This window comes from Capra hircus, chromosome 5, assembly GCF_001704415.2.
Source record: "Capra hircus breed San Clemente chromosome 5, ASM170441v1, whole genome shotgun sequence".
Lineage (NCBI taxonomy): Eukaryota > Metazoa > Chordata > Mammalia > Artiodactyla > Bovidae > Capra > Capra hircus.
In genome coordinates, this window is record NC_030812.1 from 105,311,334 (window position 1) to 105,336,571 (window position 25,238).

A 25,238-nucleotide genomic window follows, 5' to 3' on the forward strand; every position below is an offset into this window, starting at 1 on the left:
CGGCGGTAGGGTCTTCCCTGCCGAGTCCACTTTGTTTTATTCTCCTCGGAGTCCAGTCCTTCGCACAGATCCGAGCGGCTCAGGCGCCCGCGACCCTCTCCCCGCCCCTCTCCGGCCGCGCTGCGGGCCCGGCAGGCGGGAGGCAGCCCCCGAAGGCTCCGCGGCGGCGGCGGCGGCGCCTCGCCGGCTGCTCTGCTCGCAAAGTCCGGCCGGCCGAGGCAGCCGGCAACTCCTCTCAACTTCTGCCGATCGGCGGGCGAAGCCACACGCTCCCTGCGCTTCCCTCCGGGGGCTGAGCCGGTGAGTGGGGGCGGGGAGGAGGCTGGGCCGGGCGGGCGGTGGCTGGGCGCAGACCGAGGGCTCCCGCGCCCCGGGGCCGCCCCCTCGGCCGGGCTCCGGGGGTCTCTGGGCCGCCTCCGCTGCCCGAAGCCGTAGACAAATTGCAGCGGGGTGGGGTGGAGGGGAGCGAGGGCTGCGCGGACGCGGCTGGGCCGCGCTCGAGGCTCGGAGAAGGCAGGCGCGCCGGAGCTGGGCGCTGGCAGGTCCTCAGCCCCGGTGTGCGTCCTCCCCGCCCCCCAGGACCGGCGCTGGGCAAGGCTGGGCCACGGTCACCTCCCCCCCACCCCACCCCATCCCACCGCCTCTCCTGCTCCGCTGCCAATTCCTGGATGCTTCCTTGGCGTTTGGGGTTTGGGGAGCAAAAGGGTGGCCGTCTGGATGAGGGAGGGTCCTTAACTCCTTCAACTCTAGGGCCAAGTGTGGCATCACCATCCTTTTTTTCTCCCACTCTGCCTCTCCTAGGGCTTGGGGCCCCCAGCATCGCTGGGAAGGTGGGGCGAAGGTTCAGCCAGAAGTGGCTTGGAAAAGAGAGTGGGAGGAAGTCAAGTGGGTGACCTGCAGGCGACCTCCCCTTCCCCCAACCCCAGTCTTCCCTGGCAGTCCCCTGCCCACACATCTCTCTTCTCCCTCCTCACCCCTCCCCCAGCATCACCAGATTTTGAAGTCCCTTTTATGGGAGAGAAGGAGGATGTCACGTACCCATTAGGATTCTCTTGGTCCTTTTTTAAGGGAGTTTGGGCGGTAGCAGGGGGTGTGAATTTTTATACAATGCACTCCTGTCTTCACTTTGAGAGCTTCTTTTTCTCTTAGTGGCCATCTGTCAGGCTGGTGGGAAACATAGCCGGGCTGGGGGAGGGGGGTGGGGGCATTCTGTGTCTCCCATTACAACAGGACAACTTGGGTCTGACTCCTTCAAAGACAGCTGCACTTTTAAAGCTTTCACTTCACGAGTCAAAGGCAGGGACCCAAAAGGGGCTCCTTGGTCCTCCTGGTGCTCTGCACTTCACCCCCATGCTGACCCAGGGAGAGCAGTCCTGCATGCATGCCCTGGTTGTTTTTTAACATCACCTTTGACAGCCGGGAGACATGAGCCTGACTGTCCTTAACTAACCCCAGCATCCATTGAAGAAATGGGCCAGAAACCGAAGAGGTTTCCATCACCTGGTCCTGCGGGGAAAGAGGATGCCTGGCAGTAAGTGCAGGAGGGAGGGGATGGAGAGTGAGCAAGACGTTTGAGTTCCCAGTGATTATGTGTGTGTGTTTAGTTGAGGAAGGAGTAAATTTAAACGAATGACCTTAACCTCCTTAACCCTGTCCTTTCTCAGCCCACAGACCTGGATGAGTGACCAGAATCTTTGGTATTCTCCTCCCTTTTCACATCCTGCCAATGTGCTGAAGGTTGTGGGTTGGGGGGTGGGGTAAAAGCTGAATTTAAAGAATGACCTTTACCCTCTGGAACCCTGTTTTCTCTAAGCATCTTTCTCAGAGACAAAAGATCTCGAGACATATGATCCGCTGGGAGAGGCTCAGCACTTGTAAGATCAACGGAAACCAGGAAGGATCTTCCCACTTCTTCAGTCCTAGCCTTTCATTTTTTTCGGGCAAGGACCCTGTGATCCGTCAGTTGGCTGACGGAGCATCTGAGATGAGCTCCCCAGCCCTTGGCTTCCAGTCCAGCATTCTCCCCTCACCCCACCCCATGCCACCCCACACTGCTGCAGCCTGTGCAGGGCATCCATTCTGTGACTAACCGGGGCGGGCGGGGAGGGAGGTTCAGACAAGCTCCCACCAAAATAGGCTGCTGCCTGTGCGTGATTATGTTGCTATGAGAACCTCAGTGGGTGTGTTTCCTCCGTTCTCTGTTGAAATCTCTCGCTTGGCTTCTCCCCAGGCATGGCTCCCCTCAGAATGGGGAGCAGAGAGGCTGAGATGGGAGAGCTGTATTCTCATGGCAAAGACTGTCCTAGTCCAACACATCCAACCCTGAGCCAGCCTGGGGTGGTACCTCAGTTTCCAAGGCCCCAGGGTGGCTCCAGAGTGGTTGGGGACCACACTGGGCTGTCTGAAAGTGGATGCTCCTGTCCTCTGCTGAGCCACTTTGGAGCAGAGAGCAGTGGCCCCTTCTACGCTCCCACCTCATTAATCACTGCTTTAGAAGACTAAATTTGGGGGCAAATTGCTACACAGCAAAAGATGACCTGAAGACTCATCTCCTGGAGTTGTGGAAAGTCATAATGTATTTAAAGTGCCCAGCACACAGTAGGCATTTTGTGGTACCATTTTGCTCACCATCCCCACTGTTCACAAGGATTTCGGTCTTTCTCCGTATCTTTTGCACAAGTATGTCGGCATACTCATTTGCAGGATTAATGTAGTCATTCCATCAAGAACTTACTGGGCAGCACTTTCATACCTAGCTCATGAGTGGGCACTGGGCTTTAGCAATAGGCAAAGACACTGGAATGACCACGGAGGAGGTCTAATCACCTTGGATGCGTGTACATGTGTTCAGTGGCTAAGTTGTATCTGACTCTTTGCAACTCCAGCGACCGTAGCCCTAAAGGATCCTCTGTCCTTGGGGTTTCCCAGGCAAGAATGCTGAATGGGTTGCCATTTCCTCTTCCAGAGGATCTTCTCAACCCAGGGATCAAACCCGCATCTCCTGCGGATTCTTTGCCACTGAGCCAACTGAGAAGCCCTTGATCACCTTGGATGTTTGGAAATATGCAGAACTTTCGTAGAAGAGCTTTCTTTGGAAAGGACCCTGGTGGGAGGCAAGAGGGCCTATGACCAGGGGTCCAGGGGAGCTCTCCAGGGTGTGAGTTAAATGTGTGGTCTGTACACTAAGTCCTACCTGGTAAAGAAATCCCGAAGACTAACTTTGCTGTCATTTTTCTTACACCAGGTCTTCAGTGCAACAAAATGGATTGAATAGTACAAGTAAAATGCTTAGAACATGCCTGGCTCATGGTAGTACACGGACACTGCACTCACATTTTCAAGGCCCTGAGCTGGGGTGCTCTGAGTCTGACTCAATCAAGCCCTTCTCACGTGCTGGAGACTCTCCCAGACGTAATGTGTCCTCATGAAGCTCTTTCAACAACTCTGTGAAGCTGATAACCTGTCACTGTCTCCACATCCTAACAGATGACACAAAAACACAGAGAACTGCCCACACGGTGGAGTGGGCCAGCATGATCTTCCAGAGGTCACCTGGGGTTCCAGGGACAGGGGAGTGGGTCCCAACCTTGCTGACAATCATCCAGAGTTTTAGAAACACCATGCTCTGGTTCTACCCCCAGAAACTAAGACTTAGTGAGAACGAAACTAGTACCTGGATCTTTTTAAGCCGCCGGATGAGTCTAACAGGTAGTCATGGTTGAGGACAGTTGGCTATTTAGAGACGAAAAGACCCATTTGAGGAAAAATCCCTAAGTCACAGAGAAGACCCATCCAAAACTGTAAGAAGCCTCACATTATCCAAAGGTCCATCCCTAACAGAGGTCCTTGAGAGAGTAAAGCTATGCTGTGGGTTGGCTGAGTATGCAGAGGTTTTTGTGAGACCCTTGGGAAGGACTATGCTGTAATTGGACAAGTTATCCTGTCTAACCCCTTCATGGATCACTGCCTTGTCGTGGCAAAGGGGCTTGCATATCTCAATGAAGCTATGAGCTAGGCCAAGCAGGGCCACCCCAGATAGACGGGTTGGGGTGGTTATATCTCCAGGAGATAGTGGGGGACAGGAACGCCTGGCATGCTGCAGTCCGTAGGGTCATAAAGAGACAGACATGACTTAGCAACTGAACAACCACAATCCTTCTTTCTGAGATGCCACAGAAAACCCAAGTCGCCTGTCACTAGAAGGGTTCAGCTGGAGTCATTATTTGGCATAGATGTAGTAGCAGAGCTGCAAACTCTGGATGGCTGAGCAATGCCTCTGATGTTCCATCCACCCCATCATCGTCTCCTCCAAGCCCCACCCCCGGAAGATGAAGACTGCGTGTAGTAGATATTCTTCAGAAGCCAGCCAACCCTTTCTGTGCTGCCTCCCAAAATCCAGCAGCTGGGCTCAGGGTGCAGTTTCTCTGGCCTGCACACATACTGTTTAGGGAAACCCAGATGCCAGCTTGTTCAAATGTGGTTGCTGCAATAAGAGGGGATGTATAAGACATATCACGTGGCTCCCCACAACCCTCCCCCCCCGACTCCACCTCCTCATGGGAGCTCACACGTGGCCAGGGCTCACATATGGCCGAGACACGCTGCAGTGAATCCATGGTGCCTCAAGAATCAGGCCACAATCGCTATCCATCACCTCCCAGCAGCAAACCCAGCAGTGTTCTTAGTGTCTTCTGGGAGGTGGGAGCCAAGCCAAGGCTGCAGCAGCCAGCTACCTGGCTGTGCCTTCAGACAGCCCCTCACCTGGAGAATTCTCCTGCACGAAGCCTCCACAGTCCTAATTCTCCCCAATCCAAGCCGAATTATTTCTTAAACTATGTTCCCCAAAACAACTTGAAGAGTGCCACCAATGCCTGCAGAGTAATTTGAGTTTCTTCCCTTTCTTTTCCCTTGCCATAAAAAGCAGAATGTTATTTCTTCTTTGCTCTGATAATGTCTGATTAAATTGATTCATTGTAGTCTTCTGCTGGATATGATCCTGTTTGACTTGACTATTTATTCTAACTTTATTTGGGAGGTGTTTTCTTGGTAGTTCTTCAGAGCTTACTCCTTGGTGTTTTAAGCCCCTAAGAAGCTAAACCCCAGGCTATTGTTACCTACCTTTCTCCCAAGGTGAAAAGTGAAAGTGAAAGTCACTCAGCCATGTCCAACTTTATACAGTCCATGGAATTCTGCAGGCCAGAATACCAGTGTGGATAGCCTTTCCCTTCTCCAGGGGATCTTCCCAACCTAGGGATTGAACCCAGGTCTCCCACACTGCAGGCTGATTCTTTACCAGCTGAGCCACAAGGGAAGCCCAAGAATACTGGAGTGGATAGCCTATCTCTTTTCCAGTGGATCTTCCTGACCCAGGAACTGAACCAGGGTCTCCTGCATTGCAGGCAGATTCTTTACCAACTGAGCTCTCAGGGGAGCCCTCCCAAGGTGAAAGGGACTCGAAAGACATCCATACATTTTCTCAGTGGCCTGCAATGGAACCCAAACTTCTCTGGAGGAGGCAGAAGAGGAATACGGTAGTGGAGCCCTTAGAGATGCTATTTTAGTCTTTCTAAAACACTGTCACAACAAAAATCAGCTTCTTCTCCTTGGTGGAAGCTGGACACTCCATTCCTTTCCTCTTAAGTCATTAAGGTTCACCTTCTTCTGGAAAATCTCTTCTGGGTCCCCCAAAGCCAGCTAGAAGTCAATTCCATTTATCTGGTGCCAGAACTCAGCACACGTTTTCTTCCATTAGCCCTTTAGCAGATATGCTAAGCCAAGCACTGTGCTGGGTGTTCTGGACCAGAAGATGAAAAGACACAGCCCTACCCTGATGACCTCTCAGGAGGAGATAGTCATGGATTCAGAGGTACTATCAGAGGTCATATGGATTGGGTCTTATAGGTTCAATACAGCTATAACCAGTGGCTTATTATCAGGGAGGCCCTGCAAGAACTAACCACTGATATAGAGAGGAGACCCTGGAGGCTTTAGGACCTGGACTAGAAGCATAGTAGCCTCCATTCAGGTAAGGCTGGGGATACATTCTTTATCAAGATACTAAAGTTCCTGTGTGCTTCCAAAACTTTTATGGATGGGAAGTTTTGCAGCCTTGCCTCCCTCCCCAAAACATCAAGTACTGATATCTCCTTGGGACATAACACACTGTGACCTGCCCCAGTGAAGAGCTCATCTTGAGTTTTAGGATGGTCCTGCTTGGGGGTGTACAGTAAGCTGATGTGGCAAAGAAAGCTGTGCTTGGTTCCACCTCTTTTCTTTCTGGGCCAGTTAACTGCCCTGATCTATCCCTTCCCTTCCTAAAGCATTTTTTTCTTTAATATAAACACTGCTAGATTTTTAAAAACTTAAAATGTTACCCCTCTCTGGTGATACTAGCATGTTTCTGTATATCCTGCCTTTGTTTCTCATGCAAATGTATGAATAGATCTCCTTGACTTACAGTAGCAATTGTCTCCTGATGAACCCATCCCAGATGGAAAATATCATGAGTCAAAAATGCACTTACCCTCCTGAACATCACAGGCAGGTTAGCCCCGCCTGCCTTATACATGCTCAGAACACTTACATCAGCCTACAGCTGAGCAAGATCATCTCACACAAAGTCCATTTGGTAACACCCCACCTCCCCACGTGTAATGTACTGAAAGCAGAGAAACAGAGGACAGAATGGTTCTAAATGCATCGGTTGTTTTACCACAATTGCAGGGCCGACCAGGAGATGTGGTCACTGCCACTGCCCAGCATCACAAGACTGTATTGGACTGCATGTCACTAGGCCAGGAGAAGATCGAAATTCAACCTTTAGAGTATGGTTCCTGCTGAACACGCATCACTTTCATACCATGGTTAAGTTGTGAAATCATAAATCAAAACTCTGCTAAGTCAGGGACCATCAGTGTGTTGTACAGAAGTGGAATAACATACATCACTCAGCAACTTGATCTCTTTAAACAGTATATTATTACCTTAGAGACTCCTTTCCAGGTTATTACATGTAAATCCAAGTTATTATTTTTAAAACATGCAAAATGTCTCGCTATGTCGGTAAACCATGCTTTTGTCAACCAGCACCCTATGATGGATTTTCAAGTCATTCTGATTTTTCTTGTCACTCTAAGTGATTTTGCAATAAATGGTCTTTTACACACACTCCTATGAACAGGAATTTCATTTACACAGGATAGTTTCTCAAAAGTGGCAGCATTTTAATTGTATGTTGCCAGATCGTTTCAAAAATTTGATTCCTTGGGGTGTAGCCTGAACCCTTGGAAGGTGAAAATCCAGCCTTCCTTTCCCACCACTATTCCAATGTTAAGTACAAAAAATATTTACTTACTGAATTAAAAGCCCTGGATTGGGTACTTGAGGGGGAGGATCCGTGAAATAAAAGACACAGTCCTTGTTTTAAAAGCATTCCTACACCAAGAGCTCGACAGCCTGGCAGAGTGTTCACGAGACCAGCTGAGGCATGGGGCAATTTTCCTGAGAGGAAACCAGGTTGATTCCAGGTCTAGGCAGCCAAGCATGGATTGGATGCTACCGAGAGATTCTATGGTCTGAAAAATAATAAAAACCAAAAAATGGCATCAATTACCTGTCACTTGGGTGCAATGTGCACAGGGGACACTCAGGCCTGTGGGGCACGTCTCATTTCCCCTCCTTCTGGAAAGTTGTGCCAGGAGAACCTGGCTTGGAGGCCAGATGCCCTTGCTTCTTGTCCAGGGGACCTGATAGAAAACCACCACCTGCAAAATCATACTCTTACTTCCCAGTAAGTCTTGCTTAGTCCCTTTGAAACATCTGCTGTGTCCAGACTTGCTGATAAGATGCAGTCCACCCATGACTCACCTGTAACCCAAGGAAACCTTATACCGCTTAAACCCTCCCATGTTAGGCCATTAGAGCCTGCTTCAGAGTCTGTGAAAGGCTGAGGGAGGAAGAAGCGAAAGGAAGGAGAGAGAGACCTTTGGCCAGAGCCTGGGGGAAAGGGTCTGGGCTTTGTGGTCTTACAGACCAGTCAGTTAACCTCTTATTCCTATATCAGTGGCTTCATGGAGATAGCGCTCTGGCAGATGCGCTGTGAGAATAAAATGAGCCAAGGTAGACCAAGCATCTAAGACAATTCCTAGGAAATAGTGTTCTCATAAAAGTGGGTTTCCTTCCCAGCATCTCATAGAAGACCATGTCTGTCCACATGAGACGGAGACAGTGTGTGCGGGGGAAGAGGGTCCCTGCAGGGGTCAGCAGATCTGGGCTCCGCTCCCAGCTCTGTCAGCTCAGTGGCTGGGTGGCTTGAAGAAGTCCCTTTCCCTCTCCAAGCCCCTTTCTTTTTCTTTAAAAAAAGGGGGTTCACATGAGATAAGCCCCATGTCCCCTTTCTGCTTTGTTCTTTCATGCACAATATGAATTATGAATCCAGTCACACCCAAATGACAACCAAGACTGGCCATATCTCAGGCCAAAATTCAACTCTGATGGCCAAAACAAAGGCTGAAAAGGGAGACGTGTCAGAGGGATCAAATGGAAAACCCAGTCCTGGCCAGTCAGACATTTACAAAAGGCCTGCAGCTAATGATCATTGCAGTGGTCACCCCAGCACTGGGCTAGGAGGTCGCACTCCATTTTTTTTAACAGTCCTCTTTGGCTTTAGCAGCCTCAAAGTCAATGAGCAGACAATCATTATAAATAGTCATCACTTCATTTTTGAGAGGCTTACCAGGGGCAGAGTTCTGTGGAGGAGCCAGCGAGCTTCCCGACAGCCCAGGCTGCATGGTTGTGGCCAGTTACACCCCCATGAGGTCTCAGTGATCTTTTTTGACATATGAATCCTTCAAAGCAGCAGATGATCCCCCGATTGCTTCTCCGACTCACGTATGTATCCAGGTACATGCAGATAGAACTTCTACATGTCTCAGGACTCTTGGCTTCAAAATACATTCACATTAATGTCTTGTCCCAAATACTCAATGTCCGCCCTGGGTGATAGTCCAGGCAGCAGCCTGCTGGGGTGCTGGCAAGGCCAGTCAGAGTCTTAATCTCATCAGAAGCGTTCCCCCTGGAGCTGATTCTCCTGCAGGAAAACAAAAATCAGTTGTCATCATTACACACCTCCCAGGGTTATTCTACGGGAAGAACTGTGTAAAGCTTGGGTGATGTTTAAAAATCATACAACAAGAAAAGAGTGGCTTCAGTTTCATGGACCATCCAGGTATCTATTTAATTCAAATGCAGCTGTGGCTTTAAGAGGGCAGGGCTTCCCTCTCTTGGGCTGGACCAGCCCTGGCAGGGTTCAGGGCCTCTCTCCAGGGCCTGGAGGGAAGGGAGGGAGCACGGTGACCTCAGAGCAGTGACTGCAGGCCAAGTGCCTGCTCCAGGCCAGGCGCTGAGTCCACACTGACCCCAGAGGTGACCTGCGTTATACCCCTGTTTCGTACATCAGGGAGGGGATGGCTCAGGAAGGTTTCAGAGCTTTCTCAGGTCATGCTCCTAATGGGGGGCTAAACACAGCCCTGTCTCCCCAACTCCACCAGCAGAAGGAGAACAGACCTGGTTTTAAATCCAGACTCTGATACTTTCTGTTATGGCTCTGGGCATATCGCTCTGTTTCTCTGAGCCCTGAGAACCCTATTTGCAAAAAGAGGTGGGCCACATGGGCACATAAAAAGATGCTCAACATCACTAGTTACTAGAGAAATGCAAACAAAACTACTTAATACAATGAGGTAGCACCTCCTACTGGTTAGAACGGCCACCATTAAAATGTCTACAAATAAATGCTGGAGAAGGTGTGGAGAAAAGGGAACCCTTCTACACTGTTGGTGGGAATATAAGTTGGTACAGCCCCTATGGAGAGCAGATGGAGGTTCCTCAAAAAACTGTACAGAGTTTCCATATGATCCGGCAATCCCACTCCTCCTGGGCATATACCCAGACAAAACTGTAACTCAAAAAGATACATGCAGCCCTAGTTCATGACACTGTTCACGATACCCAAGACATGGACATAACAAAGTGTCCATTGACAGAGGAATGGGTAAAGAAGGTGTGGGACAGAAACACAGTGGGATACTACTCAGCCGTAAAAAAGAATGAAATAATGCCACCTGCAGCAACGAGGATGGACCTCGAGATTGTCATACTTTGTGAAGTTACATGTGGAATCTAAAATATGACACAATGAACATACCTATGAAACCAAAACAGAATCACAGACAGAGAGAAAACAGACCTGTGGTTGCCGACGGGGACAACTGGGGGAGGGATGGAGCTGGAGGTTGGGGTTAGCAGATGCAAGCTATTATGTTGAGGGTGGATAAGCAACAAGGTCCTACTGTATAGCGCAGGGGACTATATTCAATATGATAAACCATAATGGAAAAGAACAAAAATATAAAGAATAAAATATAATGTAAAGAATAGAAAAATAGAAAAAAATATATATATATGAGTCACTGTGCTGCACAGCAGAAATTAACACAACATTGTAAATCAACTATACTTCAATTAAAAAATCAAAAGAGGCAGGCCGCGTTGTTGCAACGTACCTGACCCAGAGCCAGGCTCCCTGCAGAGCTCAGTAAAAGGGCGCAACGGTGTGCAGCCGGATGTGACCAACTTCACTCTGCCAAAACTTCATCTCCAGTTCTGTTTGACTCTCCGGGGGAAGAGCACACCCCATCCCCCCGAGGCTGCAGCATCCGTCAACTGGGCAATGGCTTGAGACAGGGCCACTCCATCTAAATGGCATCTATCAAGCCGTATTCCTGCTCCAGCTCCTTCTGTCACATCTGCTTAGTACCTGCTCTGAGTGGTGTCACCCTGGGTAGCATACCATATTTGCAGGCCTGGAGGACCTTGCCCTTTTAACTTCTGGAAAACTCGGCTTATGCAAGGGGCTGGATCTGCCCCTGCACAGCCTGGGGACTTAATGAATTCGTCCTGAACCAGCATGGGGTCAATCGCAGGCAGGAAGGAGAGAGCGGGCGCAGGGGCGATGGCAGCAGAACGACTCTGCTTATCCGCTCTGCCTTCTCTCCAGCCTGCAGAGATGGCCTTCTCTTTCTAAACAAATCTGTCTGTCCCCGTTCCCCGCTGGCCCATAATCTAGGCCCCAGGAGGTGCATTCAGGTCATGGTTTCCAGCCCAGAGCCTCTGAGCACAACTTGTCTTCCTCCTTCAGCCTCATTTTACCCTCAAGTTAATAAATAAGACAAGGTGGGTTAGGTTTCCCCCTTCCTTCTCCAGGTTGGATAATGAGGTCCCTGAAAACTCCGCCCTTTTCCAGACTGAGTTTGGGACAAATTCCAGTCCTGTAGAATCATGGCCTAGACATAGAGGGGAAGAGGAGGCTGCACCCATGAGCTCTGGCACTTTGTCCAAGCAGGGCCGCGGTCTCTATCCCAGGTCCTAGGATCAGAGGCTGTTTTTCAAGCAGCATCTCAGGCAGGGTTCAGATGGTATAGAGAAACTCCAGTTATAACCAGGCCAACTCCATGCTTTGTCCCAACCAAGTAACAACAGCCCAGAGTTCTGCTTTTTAAAATGTCATGTGACAGAGGATCCCTCATAACCCCCTCCCCCACCAAAGCCCCTCCTATGAGTTTCCAGGAGACCCTGCAGGACCACCCCTTAGGCACTTACACAAAGTCTCGTTCTTTGTCTCTGCTCCCCTTCGTCAATGTCCAGTAACCTTGAACTTGCTTCCAGGAGCCTTGCCTGTGCCCACGTCGACCATCTCCCTTGGAAGGAGGCTGATGGCTGTGCAGGGCTATCGTCTCCCCGCCCACCTGGCAGTTCTGGATGCTGTGCAGAAGCTGGGAGCAAAACCTGACGCGCTCCCAGGCCCCTCCTCATGTTTTGAGTGAGCCTCCTGGGGAACCGGCCCTTTCTGTTTCTGGCCAGAACCCTCCCACTCTGTGTCTGCAAGAACACGAAGCCCTGTGTCAGGGTAGCAAGCACACCATCCCCTGGGGCCCCTCCTCTGCCTCCCAGTCACAAAACAACAGCTCAAGCACTTCTGTTCCCTCAGCCAGGGACCAAAGCACCACGCGGCTCAGTCCATGCAGCGAAGCTCTGGTCGTGTCCTGTTGTGTGTGCTGGGCAGATGGGTGGTAGCCTGTAACGAACGTCTGCAACAAGGAGGACCCAACCTCACGACACCCCCAGCTCGTGGTCCTTCTGCATCTTCGTGCTTGCTCAGTCACGTCCGACTCTGTGCAACCCCCTGGACTGTAGGCTGCCACAGCTCCTCTGTCCGTGGGATTCTCCAGGCAAGAATACTGGAGTGGGGTGCCATGCCCTCCTCCAGGGGATCTTCCCGACCCAGGGACTGAACCTGCGTCTCTTCTGTCTCCCGCATTGGCAGGCAGGTTCTTTACCACTAGCACCACCTGGGAAGCCGTCCTCCTGCTTAGCGAGTTTCGGATCTCTCTGTCCTGGCTTCTCCTCCACCACCACCACCATCAGATGCCAACCGTCCTGTAGGAACAGCCCAAGCATGTTGTTAGCTATCAGCCACGGGTGGCCTTTCCAGAGTTATGGGCCAGCCTCACTTCCAAGTGACAAAGGAATGAATCTCTAATGGTGGAAGGTCAAGCATCAGCTACCTGCCAGGGGGAGCGTCTTTCTGGGGTGGAAGCGTGCCCTGCACTCTTTAAGATCCTGTTTCATTTTCCTGCCTGTGGGTGGGTTATGCCCTGGCTTGCAAGCTGCAGAGAAAGCACAGAGCACTGGGAGGGCGGGGGAGTGGAGAAAAGCACTCAGCTAGAATCAAGAGGCTCAAATTCTAACTCCAGCTGGGTCACGGGCTGCCCAAGACCCTAGAGAGGGAGGTATCAGATAGAGGGAGTGGTGGAGCACAGATGGCTAGAGTCTGTCCCTGTCCTTAGAGTCCCTGATGCTCCCAGTCATCACTCCTCCTCTGTTGAGTTGGGACTAGCTGAGCCAGGAGGTCACTGTCAACTCTCCATTCTGTCATTGGAAAGCCCACAGTGGTGTCCAGAGGCGAGATGCTGTCCCCCAGCATGGCAAATGAGGAAAAGAACAAAAAGTGCTGGGGAGCCTTGTGCTCCATCCAAGGGTTCAGGCACATGGGCCACACCAATACCCAGCCCTACTCATCTTCAAAGTGGTTTTTCTGTTAAAAAAAAAAAAAAAAAAAAAAACAGGAAAAAAAAAAAAAGAGAGAGAGAGAAAGCTGTAGATGCCACCTCCTGCCCCCAAGGATCTCAGATACTCGTGGTCTCCTGGGAGGAATCATCTGCTCTCAAATACACCATCCAAGTGCAGCTTGCAGAGTTGGGGAAGGGGGTGTTCCTCTATCTGGCAATTTATGGAGAAATATACCCAATAGCTCAGTTGGTAAAGAATCCACCTGCAATGCAGGAGACCCTGGTTCAATGCCTGGGTTGGGAAGATCCTCTGGAGAGGGGAACAGCCGGCTACCCACTCCAGTATTCTGGCCTGGAGAATTCCACAGACTGTGTGGTCCATGGGGTTGCAAAGAGTCGGACACAGCTGAGCGACTTTCACTTTCATGCCAGCCAGTGTTCCGCTTTCTCCACACCCACTCGAGGGGCATGCGGCCCTAGGCACCCATGGACTCCAACTCCTGGGAATCTGTTTGCAAGGCAGCCACGAATGACTTCCTGTTTCTCTCCAATCTCCCCGTTTACCCTCTGCTCCCACGTCCACTGCATCCTCCACTTGTGCTCAGATGCCTTTAAATGAGTGGATAGAGCCTAAAGCATGAATAACGAAATCTGGAGAGTCAAATCAGCCACCAACAGAAGACGTGTAAAAACATGTAATGTACACGGCAGCTTCAAGAACCAAGGGGCCTCCTCGTTCCAGGGCCAAGATGGAATAAGGCCATCGGTGCCCAGTGCTCCTCAGGGGTGGGGAGAGTCCTCAGGCCGGCCCTTCCTCTGAGCCCAGTGGGCCTGCATACAGCAGTGTAACCTCTCTTGGCCAACAGCAAGCAAAGTGCAGGAAAGCCTTTTTAAGAGATGCAGAAGGACCTGCGTCTTCAGAGTTGCTGTTTTTGTTTTGTTTTGTTTTTTTTAAGCGAAGAAGGCAGTTATCTAAAGAAAACAAGGGGGCTGGAGCCAAGGGGGCTGGATAAAGGGTCTCAAGGTCCCCCGCTAGATTGCACATTCTAGGATTATAATAACAGCATGGGCCGAGTCCCCGGGGCCCTTCCAAAGACAGCCGACTGGGCATAGCTGGTTCCCAAATTCAGCCCCACCTGGAGAACCAGCAGAATCCAGGCCAAGGCCCACGAGGGTGAAGGAGGCTCGGGGCCAGATCTGGCCCCCAGGGAATCAGGCAGGGCCAGAGAGAGCAGCCACCAGGGAGGCACAGACTCCTGCAGGGAACATGAACCCAGCATGGTTTTCTCAGACACGGTTATACGGAGGAGAGAAATTGGACGGGGGAGATGACTTTAATAGCGTATGAATTTTAAGGAGCTTCCAAACCTCCCCCCCCCCTCCCCCGCCTCAATGGGTGGAGAGGCCTGCCAGGGGATCCAGACCATTCCCAGCTCTGCCAGCTCGGATCACTGAGACCCCAGGGCAGCCCTGTAACCCTCCTCTCTCAGCCACCCAGTGTCCTAGAGCAGCACCTTGGGTTTTTGCCTGGATTTCCAGTACCTGTAGCCTGTGACAGCAGTTTTTATCTCCTTCCTTCACTCCTTCCCAAGGCCATCAGGGCTTCTTCCCAGTGGATCGTTCTCCTCCCTCCAGCAGAGCTGGCAGACTCTCAAATTGCCAGGCCACTGGGCAGAGTTCCCAGAGGTCCAGGCCATGACCCTCTGCTCAGCCAGGTGTACACCTGATGTTCTGAGCAGTCTAAGGCTGTCATGACACAGCCTCCTGGAGACAAAGGTTGCGCAGTTGTGTCTACTACAGCCCTGAGCATCAGTCTGGGGCAGACAGCCTCTCCCAGCCTCATCCCCGCTTTAACACCTACGGGATGGATTTGAGAATAAAGAGAAGCAAACACTCCACGGGATGGTGGCCACCCCAGCTAGGTAGCCAGGCCTCTTCAGGCTTCAGAGAAAAAAGCAAGTCCTAGGATGAGGGCTGAGAGGAGATGGCCAGTGTCAGGCCCCGCCGCACACTTTACCGCGGTGACCACACAAGGGCAGGCTGAGACCTTCTAGAGCTGCGGACAGTTGCTTCTGTCCAGCCAGCTGGCCTGGGGAAATGCTCAGTCCCCTCTTCTCCAACCAGGAGCAAAGTGACCATCTCTTTCGGAGACAGAGGTGTGGGGAGTCAGCAAAAATAGGTTATTCATGCCCACTTTTCTTCTGCCTTTTTCAAGAGAGAAGATGGTGAACTCTTTGAGACCTGAACATCCAGAGTAACTCTTTCCCCTGCACACACGAAGGAGAGTGTTACTGGGGACAGGTTCCTGGCTCGCAGTCTTCCCTACCCCAGAGGGTTCCTGTCTAAGGTTCCACTGCCTTTCTGCATCTAGTGTGGCCAATGAGAAGTCTGTTGTCCCTCTCATCCTTCTTCCACTTTAGATCATCTTTTCCCTCTTTCCCTGGAAGTTTTTGTTTTTGGGGTTTTTTTTAGTGCTTTTCCTCTAACTTTGTTGTTGTGCTGTATCTAGCTGCAGGTGTTTGTCACTCCCCCTTCTTGGCACTTGGTCATCCTGTTTCAGCTTGCAATTCCGTCTTCAATCGTTTCTTTTGTGTCTCCTGGTAAGCTTTCTTATTGCGTTTCATCCTTTCCATCCCTCAGAAAAACTTCTTGTGGACAGAATGTGTTGCTATCCAGCTCTCTCTCAAGTGCTTCAGTCTGTCTCTCCATCTCATGGTCCTGTAGACCACACGCTGCAGAGAACACCTTCAGTTCACCAGCTACTCTTCACTCTTGTCCACACTGCCTGTCCAGCCCATTTGTTGATTCTTCTGTGTCCTTGTGCACACTTTCAGTTTCCAAGGTCTCCTGCTGATCATTTTACAGACCTGATAGTGGTGCTTACTATTCCAAAGGCTCCAGAGAAGCCCCATTCTGCTTCTACTCTTAGCACCTGCTTTGGTGTGAACTTTTGCCTCCTACAATCCGTACATCTTTTTCACAGTTGGGTTTTCTCCAGCTTTTTGGGGAATCCTGGAGGCATGCCCCTTTCTGTACTGGAAAGTCAGGTTGGCAGTGGGAAGTGGGATGTGCTGCAGGGTAGGTTTGGCTCCAGCCTTTCCAATCTAAGTGAAGGGGAAGTGCCTGCTGTTGGGGGAGTGAGTGAGCAGGGGGGGGAGAAGAGCAATCTTCCTCTTGGGCTGTGTCAGCCACCCTGGAGCACTGCTCAGCTTCAGTCTCTCTCACCCAAGTATCCAAGCAGTCTCCACTGCTCCCTACCTGCCCTGAAGAGGCTGGATGTGGAGATGGGGAGGGATTCAGTTGCCTACCCGAGCTTCCTGGTGACCTCAAGCCCTCCCCCTGTCACGTACCCCCACCTCCCTCCAGCCCATTATCTGCCACTTCTGGGCCCAAAGCACATCTTTCAGTGATCCTTCTGCAGGGACATTGGAGTTGTGGTTTCCCTCATCAGTCTGGTCTTGACTGCTCTCCATCCTTAGGGGAGTCCTCAGTTTCTTCTGTACCAAGGATACCTTTTTAAAAAATTTCTGGCACTGTTTTACATTCTTTAATGTAATTTTATATAAGTATTCACTCTATTCTTTCATCTCTGGGACCTTGGGATGGAAGGTGAGGTGGCCACTGTTGCTGAATCCTTCATCTTGAACCAAACATGCTATGCTCTCAGTAAAGAGTGGTTGGATGAATGAATGGATCCTAATGCCTCTAAGTTTAACATCTTCCTCCATTTGAAAAATTGGAGAAGGCAATGGCAACCCACTCCAGTACTCTTGCCTGGAAAATCCCATGGACAGAGGAGTCTGCAGTCCATGGGGTCGCGAAGAGTCAGACATGACTGAGCAACTTCACTTTCACTTTTCACTTTCATGCATTAGAAAAGGAAATGGCAACCCACTCCAGTGTTCTTGCCTGGAGAATCCCAGGGATGGCGGAGCATGATGGGCTGCCATCTATGGGGTCTCACAGAGCTGGACACGATTGAAGCGACTTAGCAGCAACAGCAGCCTTTTGAAAAATAGTTGATTCATTAATAGTGATTGATTTTAGGACACTTTTCACCTTACTCTAAGTGAATACGCAACTGGGCATCACATGGAAGGGTCTTAGGCCCAGTTGCATGTTGTTGTTGTTGTTGCTGTTGCTGTTTCCTTTTCTCTATTGTTCTATATTTCCAAGGAATTCTGTAAATTGAAAAAAAGAACCTCATGCTTTTTTGTTAATAACAGATACCCACATGAGCTCATACCCATTGGTAGCTCCTGATTTCAAGTGCAACTTTGTCATCCTTCTGAAATATTAGGGCAAGTTGGGTTCCAGAGAAGGGGATAAGCCTTTGACAGTGCAAAGAGGGGATGAAACCAGCCCTCTTCCTCCTCTGCCTTTGATAGACACATGCAAGCTCCATGATGCTGTCTCATTTTGAATCATTGGAGTCACAGCTGGTGCACAAGTCTCTGTCCTGTGATTCAGGCCCACAATCTAGGCAGCACCCACAGCCAGCAAATGCACCCATGAGTGCCTATGGAACACAGAGGGGCCCAGAATATGCATAATAAATCCCTTCCTGGGCTGTGGATGGAAGACATGACACCACATAGAACCTCATGAAGAGTTATGTGTACAGATCACAAAGATCCTCTGATTCCATCACAGAGTTCAGCCTACTCCTTCTTGATAAAGGAGCTGCCTCCCCTCAACTCACCAAGACCCTCATCCCCATCACCAAGGCCTAGCTAACTTTCTGTTCCATAAAACCTTTCCTGGGGCTTGCCACCCCTAGAGAATTTTTTTTTTCTTTAAAGTCTCAAAGTGTTATACACCACGTCACTCACTCTGACACTGCATCTTACAGAGTTTTGTGCTACTTTAGCCAGAAGTTACATCCAGCCACTGTGAGTCTGCAGAACACAGCTTAAGGCAAGGAAAATGCTCAGAAAAGTAGGAGAACAGTCATCACCCTGTCCCTGCAGCACCCTGGCCACCAAGCCAGAGCTCATTACCCTCGGGCTGAACGCAAGGCTCAACTCGCTCATTAAACAGAATCGGTTCTGCCCTTCCTCCAGTCAGTCTTAAATTTGTAAGGGCAATGGCCAACTGTATGGCAGCAGGGGAGCAAGAATAGATTGGGGGACAGTCAAGGGAAGGGGAGATTAGGATCAAAGCATTGAAAAGAGATGAGGTTGTGTTCTGTGGATAACATTTCCTAAGGCAGAGGGGATGTTCTTTTAAAGATCTCCATAAAAAGTGCTCAAATGACATGTTTCCAAACTTAGACACTGGAAGAATTTCCAACACAGGGAAATCTGGGCACTCAGCACCCCACGTCCAAACCAAGGTGAACAAGGGCAGCCACCTCCCCGCCTGTGCTAGAGGGGCTCCACCACTTCCTGGCCGTGACTTCCAGTTTCCTCACCGTGAGGTGAGCCCAAGAGAGCAAAGCCTGACCTTCTGTGTGTCCCCCACTCCATGCCTGGGCCAGTGCCAGGCACACAAAAGGCACTCACAGGCGCTAGTTGAATGAATGAATGAGTGGGCACAACCCAGTTCTGATGCCTTCCCGTAACTTTTTATTTCCAGGCTCACTGCCTTTCATTATTTGGGAGCAAGATTAGAAAGCGGATTTTTTTTTTTTTCTAAATAACTTTTGTACAACCAGGAAACCTTGTAAATGGACCCCAGCAGTGCTACAGCTCTGCAGAATTCCCTTCCTTCCACTTCCTCCTCATGTCCAGCACCACCAGAGGAAGATACCTTCCCACCTACGGCCAGTCACACGCCAGGCGGACCCTACAGCTGTGAGTCCCTGCCAATATACATATGCACACGGGATGCCAGTATACTTAAAAATGCTGCCTGGTTTCTCTGAGTCCCTGGGCCTTGCCAGCCCAGCTCCTGAGGGGACATCCCCGCCTCCACTGTCCAGTAATGGGCAGACTCAGTGCCCCCTCCCTGTTTGATTCATAGCCCTGCTGCACTTTCAGTTGCTGTGTCCAGAATCTGTGAACAGCTTCAGGCCTTCTGTCAAGCAGAGAAGAGAATGGGGGCAAGAGGTTGCCATCGGAACTCAAGGGCAAGCATCCTGGTGAACCCAGCCGGGAGGGCTCCTCCAGAGAGGGTTTTTGTTTTTGTTTTTTTTCTTGCAGGGACTCTTTTTTCCTGACCTGCTTGCACAGCACAAGCCAGATGCCTGGTCCGTGGGAGGGGAGAGGGACAGAAATCTCCTGTGTGCCTTCGTATGGAGAAGCCACCAACGGGGGGCTTCTTGGATGACTCTGCGCCTGTAAATACAGATGCCCAATGTGGGCACTCCTCTGTTTAGATACTCCACTGTTTAGATACCTGCCAACAGCAGAACCTTCATGCCAAGAGTCGGACTTGCAAGAAGACGTCTGCCTGGGACCGGCTGCCTCAGTTTCCCTCTTCCCCCTCCCTAACAGGCTTGTGTTTCTATCACTGCATGTGGAGGAGGGCTTGTCCCCAAATCCACGGCATCCCTCATGCCCAGACACCCAGCTCCTAAGCAAGGAGGGCTGGGAGCGCCTGGCCTCACTCACCCCCACTGCCAGCTGAAGGGTCGCCCCAGAGGGCAGATAAAGGAATTTTTATTCACATCGGTCTCAGGACCAGTGACCCAAATGAGGTCTTCCCTCTACCAAGACATGTAGATGTTCATTAGACTGAACATGACTCCTGAAGCTCGGCCGAATACCTGGCCCAACCCCATTTCTCAGCAGATTATCAGAAGACCAACTTTATGAAAGCTCTGATATGGAAAAAGGCGTTCAGAGCTAGGGGCACAAAATTCATGGCCCTCCGGCTCCTGGCCCTCCACGTTCATCATGCACCCACAGGACGGGGAAGAGAGAGAGCATACAAACAAGAGTTATCCCTGAGGTGTCAGGGTCCCCTGGATGGACACCAGCACAGCAGTGGGCTTCCCCTCCCTCCCCAGGATCAGCCCCCCCCAGACCCCGGTGCTGGGCACCCAGGGTGGGGAGGGGGAGGGTGCCCCTCTTCCCAGAGTGACTGGAGGGGACAGCCCGCAGACTCTTGCAGGGCCGCATTTAGGGGGCCTTGTGCGTCCTTCTTGCAGTCCACCTCCACCTCAAAGCAAAACACCCCAGGAGGGCAACAACTCAGGGGTGGCAGGGGTGTGAAGGGGTTGGTGGCAGGCGGCAGAGAGCCCAGGGCAGCTCTGAGGCAGAGGGCTGGCAGCTCGGCCCAGGTCCTCAGGCAGGAGAAAGCCCCCAGGGATCCATCACATTACAACAGGCAAGTTCACCCGTTCAACTGATGGGAACTGACATTCCGAGATGCTCTGACCTGGCCTAAAAACTCATTTTAAAACAAACGCTCAAACCAGTTGGGTAAGAAAAGTCAGTCCCTGCCTGACAGTCCCTGGTGCAAATGCCCACCACTTTCCCAGGAAACTGTGTTTCCACCGGGCCTCGGCTCTGCCATCCTGCTCCCAAATGTGCCCTGCCCCCTCCACCACTGCTACCTCTCATGACCCGGTACCTCGGGGACAGCCCAGGACCCTCCACGGCCACCGCGTTTGCTCTGCACACAGTGGAACTAGGTCCCAGCCACCCCATGTGACAGTTCCCTCTTCTCAGAAGCTGGGCGGTCGGCAATACTGATGAGGCTCCCCACAGTGTACTCATGCACAGGGCACCCCTCAACCGGAGACCCTGCCTTCAGGGAGGTTACAATCTGATGGGCCGCCCAGGCCCCTACTCCCCAGAGGAGCAGAAACAAACAAGAATGAGAGTATTATACACCGATAAATGCAGTCAGGATCCCAGTATCACCCTGAGACAATCCCAAGTCTAAATTGATCATTCAACAGAGGTTTATAGACAGCCCAGGGTGCCATACTAGGGATATAAAGATAAGTAAGACATGATCCCTACCCTCTGGGGGGCTGCCATGAGGCTCAGCCAAGAGCCCTCCCTGGAGGCAGGAGGGGAAGGCCTGGAAAGACTCCCCTGGGACATTTGAGAAGTAACTAGTCTAGGTGTGTGCACATAGGAGATGCTTCCGCAGGGGGTCTCTGAGAAGACCCCTCAGGAGTGGAGAGGAGTCGGGCAAGCACGGTAGGAAGGCGCTGGCCTGGGACGGGGGCTGCAGAGAGTGGCAGCCGAGTGGAAACAAGGATCAGGACCGATCCAGGGGTTTCCTGGGAGAACTGTGGACATTCTGGGGAGGATGCAGGGTGACAGCGTTAGGGCAGAGGCTGTCTGCTGTCCTGGGGCATAAGCTGTTGTGGGTGAGAGACAGAGTGCCGGGTGCAGGCCCTGGGGTGGGAGACAGTGGCTGTGTGCTTGCTTTGAGATAAAGAGAAACAGACCTGGCACCCGAGCACCCTGGACACACAAGAACACGGAGGCTCATAGAGGTTAAGTAACTTACTCAAAATCACACAGCAGAAGTGCGGCTGAGATTTGAGCTCAAGTCTCGGGGTCTGATGCACCGCTAGACCACGGGACAAGGGGTGGGGGTGGGGGGCTTGAACACCCCGCTAAGGAGTTTGGACTTTATCCTGAAGGCATTGGGGAAGCCGTGAAGAAGGTTAAGTGACCATTTGCCACGAGCAGAGCTGCACCTGTAGCTATTCATCCTGGCAGCTGCATGGAGAATGAACGCGAGGGGACCACACACAAGGCAGAGACGGCACGCATGGGTGGGGAGGCAGGGGCCCCCTGAACCCCCACGAGAGATGCCAAAGGGGGGGTGGTCTGGAGGACAGCGTGGCTGCAGAGTGAAGGATGAACTCCACCGACAGTAAGAAGGTAGAGTCGACTGAGCCAGGTGATGAGCAGAAGGAACCATCGGAGACGAGCAGGAGGTACCAAGCAGACGCCCAGGAGGGACGAGCCAGCGTTGGGTCTCAGGCCATGGTTGAGCCGGCCAGCTGGGTGGCCAGAGGCAGCATCTACCCAGAGGATGAACCAAGAGGAACAGGAGCAAGCCGGGGAGTGAGGGGAGAATCTGAAAGAATTGCCAGAAGGAGATGCCCTGTTCTGCAAAGTACCTGTTCCTCCTGGCATTCCCATCTGTTCACAGGAGATGCCCTCTTGACAGGGGGCACTCAGGAAAGACCGCTGGTGGGGTGCCCGTGCCAGTGTTGGTGGGGGTGGGTGGGGGAAGTCATCAGCATCGTGAAGGCATTTAAACCCAAGGAGAAGTGGACAATTGGGAATGGCAGGCAGAGAATTCTGGGAGACCCATCTTTCAGCAGGATTAACAGAGAAAGAGGAGCTTGGAGGAGAAGGTTGAGAAAGACCGGCTCAAGAGACAAAAGTAAAACCAGGAGACAGGCCAGTCAGGGCTGGAGGAGGTCTCAGAGAAGCCTCAGAGGTGCGTCTGCTGGGCTTTGCAGTCGGAGGCTGGCAGTGGTCTCAGCCGAGTTGTCGCACAGAATCTTCCGAGAACAGGCTGGGTGGCGGTGGGGGGAGGGGCCGCCTATGAAAGCTGGTTCGTGAGATGAATGGGTGGGTGGGAGGGAGGTGCCAGGAGGAACAGGTACTTTCCAGAACATCGAACTGTCAGGAGCGGCAGTGACAGGGCCCTGGAGTCAGGGGTACCTGGGGTTGAAAGAGAGTTTTGCCAGTAAATTGCATTGAATGAGCCAGGAGTGCGTTAAAATGCCAACAGAGAGGAGGGGCTGGCTGGTGAAGAAAAGGTTCAGGTGGGGAGAAAACCACCAGACCCAGAATAAGACCCCTAGGCCACAGGGAGGGGGCTGGACCAGAGGGTCCTCCCACTACTGAGCTTCAAAACCTTTACCTTCAAGTACAAGGTGAGGTGGCAGGGGGCTGAGATGGAGAGGGCCAAGTCATCAGGAAACAGGAGCTTAGGGAGACAGGTGAGGGTTAGGACAGGGACTGGGGATAGGGGGCCAGCATGGGAGGTTGCAGGGGGAACTCGGGGCCGCATTGAGGACTGAGCACAGCTGGGAAGTCCTTGAGGCCAGGAGGGGGGTGGCCCTCAAGCTCCCAAGGCTGGGAACTGAAGAAAGAGAAGGTGGGCTGGGAGAGGCACCGGGCGGGAGAACCGTGATGGAGGAGCCTCGCTGGGTGGCGGGGTAGGGGGGAGTGGGGAGGAGGAGGAGTCATGGGGGCAGTCGTCCCCACCCGCTCATGTGCTCACAGCAGTGGCCACGGTCAGCGAGGGGCCCCTGCTGGAGCTTCTCTGGGCACCTGGTGCCCCTTCCCTCCCCACCTGCCGTCTGCACCCCATCAGAGACTGGGACTTCAAGAGCCTGCTTGGCATCAAGCTGGGCGGATGGAGGACTCCAGGGACGGACAAAGAGGAGGCACTCTCCAACCTCTTAGGTCACACTCACACCCCAGGCAGCCGAGGCGCCCCCAGCCCCAGCCCCGGGGCTTTCCCTGTTCTCCATCCGGCCGGCTCTTCGCTTGTGGCTCTGCCCTCCCCTTCTCCACTGACCGCAGACTTGGTCTCTGACTCTAAGCCTCCGTGGACCCCACGTGGATTTTTGGCCCCTCCAGGGCTGTCACCCCTCTCTGGGGTCTTGCTCTTCCCAACAGCCCAGCTGGGACGTGCCTCGCACCCCCCTTTCCGCCGCCCACCACCACACGTTTAGCCCAGGCCTGGTTGGAACTGGACCACACTCCCTGAGCCCAGTGGGCCCCTCTCTCACTCTCTGGGCATAAAGAGGATGCAAGCAACTTGGGGCTGGCCCTGGCCTTCGCACTCCTCCTGACACACACACAGGCGAGTGACTCTTTCCCCAGTGGGCTCATGCCCCCATGCCCACATGTGGTGGGTGTGCAGTCCCCACCCGCCAGCCCCCTGGAGCCAGCCTGGGTCATTACAGCTCTCAGAACCCCAGTGCCCGGTGTCAGGTCCTGTGCTGAGAACTTTCGGCTCATGGGAAGCCCCACAACCACTTAGCACTGGATATTAACCTCACCTTACAGTTGAGGAGAGGGAGGCTCTGAAACATTAAGTAACTTGTTCTGATGTCACACAGCTTGCAGGGGGCAGAACCAGGACTCAAAGCGAGGCCTTGCTCCTACCAGAGCCCAGGCACCTCGTCCTCTCCCAGCCAGCCCCAAGTGCTGATGACTTTCACTCATTCATCTGCTCATTCATTTGCCAAACACTGACTCACTCACTGGGCTCCGAACACTACTTTGAAACTAAGGAATGTTAAGTCTGGCATCCAGAAAAACAGGTTCTGATGGGCCAGAGGGTCAGGTGAACAGGGCCAGAGTGCAGCCCATTCCTTAGGACTTAAAATCTGAGAGTTCGTTCCTGCAACCAGAGAAAGCCCTACAAACACTTAGGGTCACCTCTTCTTGTTCTCACTCACAGGACCCAAAAAAGGAAAGCGGGGCGGGGGGGGGGGGCGGGTAATGAGGGAGCCCTTCCCAGTCTCACCTGGGGAGACAAGACTCCAGAGACAGCAGCGCCCAGGCAGGGCTGCATCCCATTGACCTGGCTTCCTATATGCGCACTATCTTTTTGTTTTTCTTTTTGCTGGGGCGAAAGTTAAGACCAAGTCTTAGGAGACCTGCTATTCGCTCATTCAACACAACCCGCGCACACTGGCCCCACCACCAACACAAACAGTCTCCGTCCACCTAGGACATCCAACTGTCAGCTGCCACCTTTCTGCTGTGCAAGCCACAGCTGAGGGTACCGGTGAGTGTCTGATTTCAGGTGAGCGTCTGACTTCAGGACAGCCATGTACCATTACGGGAGGTGGCTTCGTGTGACAGTGGCCGTGGTGACAATGGTCTAATCGAACTCCTTCCAGAAATTTGATGGTGAGAGAAAAGGCGCTGGGAGTGTGACTAAAAGCTAAAAGACACAGAGAGAGGTGTGCCAGTGAGCCGGGGCAGGTGCTCTTGTGGCCAAGCAGCAGGGCTGGGCGGGTATAGAGTTGGGGGCAGCGTGGTCTAGGAGTTCCATCTCACCAGAGGATCCGAGAGAAGCTCGTGCCCAGAGCTGCTGGGATCCAGAATCCTGTTCCAAAGCCCTGGAAGCCAATCTGTCCTCAGTGTTTAGGGAAACCGTCCAGTTTCCAGAGATATCCTTACAATACATCCCCGTTACTGAAGCGAAAACACCTCTGTGCCC

At 52.2% G+C, this 25,238-nt stretch overlaps 1 long non-coding RNA gene across 1 annotated transcript; it reads left to right on the forward strand.

Moving 5' to 3' along the window:
* LOC108636067 lies at positions 1–4,989 on the forward strand. Its single transcript, XR_001918115.1, has 2 exons — positions 1–300; positions 3,245–4,989. It is a non-coding gene; the product is annotated as an uncharacterized LOC108636067 (long non-coding RNA).